This window comes from Rhinolophus hipposideros (assembly GCF_964194185.1).
Source record: "Rhinolophus hipposideros genome assembly, chromosome: X".
Taxonomy (NCBI): Eukaryota; Metazoa; Chordata; class Mammalia; order Chiroptera; family Rhinolophidae; genus Rhinolophus; species Rhinolophus hipposideros.
This window is the reverse complement of record NC_138046.1, coordinates 26,751,901-26,757,900: the sequence shown is the minus strand read 5'-3', so window position 1 is coordinate 26,757,900 and position 6,000 is coordinate 26,751,901.

The following is a 6,000-nucleotide window of genomic DNA, read 5'->3' as shown; positions in this document are numbered from 1 at the left end:
AAGAGATGGTGAAGCTAGTTAGTAGCAGATCTGGGTTTGGAATCCAGGTCTGGCCACAGCCCAAGTCCAGGCCCTCAACCCTTATGTTATCCCACCTCTTTCCCACAGGGAGTGATTCTAAAACTCTCCCAGAAGGAACAAGGACAATCATGGGTCAAGGCACAGTCTTGCTGGAAATGAGCTATTTACCAAACTGTGGAGGGGTCAATAAGGGCCCATAGTCATCTTGCTGGCTTTGTGAATGCCACAGACTCCCAAATAATTCCTATCCTAGAATCCAAAGGACATGTCCTATCTGCCCATTTCCACAGAAGTCATCCCACTTCCTGTTTCTATTGTTTCTGGGTAGTGGCCAGATTTGCAGGATGCCAGGCCATGAGTGAGTTTCTTGGAGCAATGTTATAGGGGGTGGGGGTAGGCTTGATTATGGACCCCCACTACCCCACCCCCAGTCCTCCCTAGAGGGAGGACAAATAGGCCCATTGATTCAAAAGTCTCCCAGAGGGCATTAGAGTAATGACTCTGGACTGTGTGATGCCTACACCACCTTTGACCTCCCGACTGACCCCTGACCTGGGAGGGCCCAAAGGCCACACATCTCTGTTGCTTGTAGGCCACGTGGTTTGAAGCTGGTTGTAGTTTTGGAAGGGACGGGAAATGATAGGGGTAGGGGACACTGCTTCTCACTGTGCCGGGCTTCCCCGAGAGAACACTAGGAAGAGGCGGGCAGGGCCCCTTCCTAAGGCTGCCAAGACACACTACAACTACTGATATGGGCTCCATCATTTATTTTTGAAAGCAGCAGGGCTCTTGGCTCATTTGCATAAATGTTTGCACTGCTTGCTATATTATGGTTCCAGAGAAGGGCACCAGGGCACAGACCATACATAACAGATTTGGAACTGGGCAGCTCAAACCTGCCCCTGGATGGTGACCTAACCAGCCAGCCAACGATGGCCCCTCACCCTCTATGTCTACTTTTGAAAGCCCTTCTAAGTGCAGAGTCCAATACCAGGATATGTGGCAATAGTAAGATCTTGCCCCTAAAGGGGTACTTCTAAGCCAGTTGTGTGGGTGAATGGGAAGATAAGGCAGCATTTTGACTTGAAAATGCCTGGGAGTCTAGACTCCTGATTTCTACTGTTCAATAAAGAAACATTTATTGAGTGTCATCTATGTGTCAGGCATTTAACTAGGCTCTGAGATAACATAATAAATATCAAGACCCTGTCTCCATCATTGAGACACTCATAGTCTAGCATGGGTGACAGAAACATAATCAAATAACCCTAGTGCGGTGTGCCATCAGAGAAAGGATAAGAGTATTGCTAAAGTAGCATTCACCTAGTTGGGGGCAGAGCCTGGAGAGACTTGGTGGGCGATGCAATTGCTCAATCTGAATCTTAAGCATTGCCTCCCCCACCCCCCATCTCCAAGCTGCGTTTTAACCTCTAAGATAACTGACTCCCTGTGTGAGCTCAGCAAATGTTTATGTTCTCTGTGCTGCCTCAGTTTCTTCATCTTCAAAATGGGAGTAATAATCCGGGAAGTGCGCCCCTGTATGTCCTGTGTGCCCTCCCTTCCATCTTGCCTGGTCCTATACCCAACACCGACCCCAGAGTAAAATTTCCAGTTTCTTCAAGATGCCATGCTAATCAGTGGCAGAGCCGGAAAGTAGGGAATATTGAGAGGGACTGGGAATGGAAAGGAGATGCAGTTACGTGCAGGGGGTGGGGCCCCAAAGGAAGGTGCGGGTAGATGTGCGGGTTAACCTTCTTTCTACCGATATAACCATCTTTATGTACCTAAGTCGCAGCGTCAGGGAGGAGAGTGGTTCTGCTGGGGAGAAGGCAGCGCTTCAGCCACCCTCTCCTCCATGCAATCCATCTTGAGGACCGAGGCACTGAGGGACGGGTTGTCCTTTCCGAATTCCACCCCTCAACGACTGCGATCCCCTTAGTTTCTCTCTGGAGTGGATCACTTGCCCGCACTTTTTAAAAATTCTAAATCTGGCCCACCTTTGGAGAGGGAGTCACCAGTTCCGTTACATTTTGCCCACGCTGAGTAAAGAAGGTCTTAAGGCTTCAGGGGGGCGCGGGAACTCAGGGCCGGGCCGGGGCCCGACCGGCGGCGCTGCCCCACCAGGATTTCCTGCACTCGGCGCGCCGAGGTCTGCTCGAACTTCGGCCTTCCACGAAGGCAACTGGGCTTCGCTTTAAACTGCAGCAACTCCGGGCCCCCGCCCCCGCCCCTTGGTCCGCCCCCGCCCCTCCCCCTCCGCCCCGCCCCAGCGGAGGCTCCGCCCCAAGCCCTCAGCGTGGGGGCCTCCCTGCCACCTGCCCGCTGCCCATCCGACATGCAAAGCGTGACCGCCTGGGAAGGCGGCCGCGCGCGCCCACACCGGTCCCGCGCCGCGGCGACCGCCAGCAGCTCGCCTACCTCGGCCGTCTGCGCTTACCCAGCATGCACTTGTAGGCCCAGAGCTATCTCGGAGCTGCAGCCCCGGGGTCAGAGCGGCCGAAAGAAACAGGAAGTTTGGGACGGTCCTAGTCTTGGGGCCGGGAGCACTAAACGGCAGGCCCTGCAATCGGCGCTGCCTCTCCCTCCCCCAACTCTGGCGGACTTCCCTGGGGGGCTGGCCTGAACTCCAAAAATCCAGATGTGCTTGAGGGTCATTCAAGGCACACTCCCAGGGTTCCCTTCGCTGTAGCATCTCCAGGCTTTCTGGATCGAGGGGTGGGAGTGGAGGAGTGCTCACGCCCTGGTGGGGTGGTAGGCCCCAGGGTAGTTCGTCTTCTACCCGCGGAGAGGGAGAAAGAGGCTAAATGGGTGGAGGATGAGGGCTAGAGATTAGCCTCCCAGGGGCGCCTCTTGGGCAGGTAGGGTACAGGTTGGAACCGGGTGCTGAGTCCAGAGTTATTGTCTCCCCTCCTCTCTGCCAGTAAGCGGCTCTCATCTGCTCTCCACACTGATTAAGCCTGCCCCATTATCCTCAACAATCATCTCACTAACAGGCACTGCTGTTCACCAGGGGCACGGAGCAAGGGAGAGGGGATGACCAATGCCCACTTCTTGGGCAGAAAAACGCAAAGGGCACGCCCTGTTGAAGGTGTTCTCCATCCGTACATCCCTTTGGCTAGGCAGGAAGGACTGAAGTCTCAATTCCCTTGGCCTCTCTCTCAGTCTCCATCCTCACCCCAAGGTGAGCTAAACCAGTGCTGCTGGCAACTGCAACTATCCCCACTTGAGCCTCTCCCTGGCCTGTGGCTAAGAGAGGCATGGGTAAAGGTGGATCCCAGTGGGCCATGTTGAGCCTAGCATGCCGCTTGGCCAATCCTTTTCAGGTTGTGCAGACAGGCCCTTTGTGTGGAAATGCTCATTCTCTTCACATAGTCTTACACTCCCAGACAGGGACCCCTCACTTCCAGCTCACTAAGGGTTTCTAAGTTCTCCTGGTGTCCTTCCCCTGGATTTCCCAAGAGGAAGGGGTCGTGGTGTGAGCAAAACAAGAATGAATATTTTGGAAGTAGGAAAGTGGAGGTAAAAACTCATTGGCTATAGAATGATTGTGAGACTGTTACAGATTTGGTTTCTGCCCCAGACATCCCCAGGCAGAATTAATTGGTCTTTCCTGTGTGCTCCCATAGCATAGGATTTATACCTCTATTATCACATTATATTGTAATTATTTGTTTACATCCTTCTCTCCCATGCTAGACAGTGAGCTCCTGGAGGGCAGAAACTGTGCCTTATTTATCTCTGCAACTCCCTGCACAGATCCTGGATCACAAAAGGGCTGTTGGATAAATGAAGTAGAAATAGAAGGGATTCAATTAGATAACCTACAGGATCTCATTCAGCTCCAATATTCCGTGATGCAATTTAAATATGTACCTATAGATGCACTCACATACATGTAAACACACAGAGCAAAAAGACAAACACCATCACGCCATAGTCCATAGTCCAAGTGTCAGTGTACGACCACTCCTTGGAAAGTGAACAGATGTTACATGATGCCAAGTAACTGGCCTTTTGAAAGTTGAATCGCCAAACTTAAACATCTGAAGTGTTGACAGCTAACGTCACAACTGGTTTGGCTGATTTTTTTTTCCCTCTGCCCTGACTTTTAAAGCAGTCACAGCCATAGATGTAGAAATAGTGAACATTCGAGCTGAAAGGGCCCTCTGAGATGCTCTGGTGTCTTCATTTTACAGATGAGAAGGTCCAAAGTCAGACAGGAGCAGAGATGTCAGTCCTGCATTCTTGCCACTTGGAGCATGCACATGTATGACACATGTTTGTATGCAGACACCTGCCTGGACCTGCACACATGGCTGCTGACATGCTTAGCCATGGGTGCATTCCCAAAACATGTGCCACCATGAAACCTGGGCACACCCTCCCCCCAACAACCCCCTAGCAAATGAGGATGGCCCCACTCCCATGCGGCTGCTGATCAGGGAAGGGAAGGCAGGGGTCACCTGGGCCTGGGCAGCCCTTGCCCGAGTGTGAAGGGGACAGAGAAGCCTACAGGTTTGCAGCTGTCATTTAACGTGCTCGGTTCGCCCAGCTCCCTTCAGCTTGCCTCTGTCTGTAGAAGGCGAGGAGAGGAGACATTCCGGGCTCATTCCAGCGAGCCTTGTGCACGCTGCAGGCATGGTATGCAAGTAAGCTGTGCGTTTCCAGCTGCTGCCTTACACTTCAAGGGCTGACAGGCAACCCCCTCCCCCCAAACAAAACTCCCTACCCACCGCTGGCCTCTCTTCACATGGGCATGATTAAGGCAACCAGGGCTGTTGCAAGCTCTTCTCCAAAGGAGAGAAGTTATGGCTTTTTCTTCACTTCGCCTGCTGAACTTTTCCTTGGGGATCTCCTCTCTCAGACCCACCTCTAACTGGAAGCTGAGGCCGATTTCACACCCCACCCACCCCCGGTCGCCCCATTACATCATGCTCCTTTAATGCTCCCGTGGCTAGTTTGCACACAAAACATTGGTGCCTAGTCATTCTTCCCCAGCAGGGTCCTCTCTCCCACCTCCACCCTGCTTAGCATGGGCATCCATCCCATCCTTGCCTTTGCACAGTGCTTTATAGTTTTCAAAGCACTTTCCCACACGTGTCTCATTTCACCTTTACCACAACCTAGTGAGGCAAGTATCAGTAGCTTCATTTTACACACCAGGAGACTGAAGCTCAGAGAAGATAAGCCAGCTGCCCAAAGTCACACAGCTAATACATGGGGATGGGGCAGCCACACCTCCATCTTTTACTACAAAGTGCAGGCTTTGTCCACGCAGCTACCCTAATGCCCCGTTGATGTCCAGCTCCCCAAAGGAAGGGAGCTATCTATCTGCTTCTTTGTACCTCCAGAGTACCTGATGTAGGACTGGCTCTGCACACAATGGGCATTCTGAAACCAGGGTAGACAGACAGACAGATGATACAAACAGCCAGCAATTCCTGAAAGCTCCAGGAAGGAAAAGGCACTCGCAGACTAACGCTGTGGTGTACCACCAGAGTCTTTCCAGCAGCCCCCACCCCTTATGTCTCTTCTCCGTCCTTACTGGCTCAGAGAAAGCAATTCCAAGGCCAGAGAGGAGAGCATTCCTACCGTGTAGACCCTGGCTCTCTCCTCCCCCTCTCCTTTGGGGCTTCGGAGTGTTCAGAGCCCATGAATAAAGCGAATATTGGAACTAGTCTTATACTAGTCAGAGAGGGGCTGTTGTCTGGATACTTCTTTACAGGGGCGGATTGTGCCAATCGAATGCCCCGAGGCCCCAGCCCTTTCGGGCTGGCTGGCTCGAACTGAGGGCGCCCCCCCTTTTATGAGTCTCAGCTGATTTCCCTTGAGGGCGGCCCCACTCAGCAGCTCCCCCCCACCTCCTCACACACCAATCGGACTCCCTCAAGGTACCTGGGCCCCGCCCCGACTGTCCTCAGGGGCGGGGCCAGCCTTAGGGCAAGCTGGGGCAGGAAGTGGTTGCAATTACACACTCCC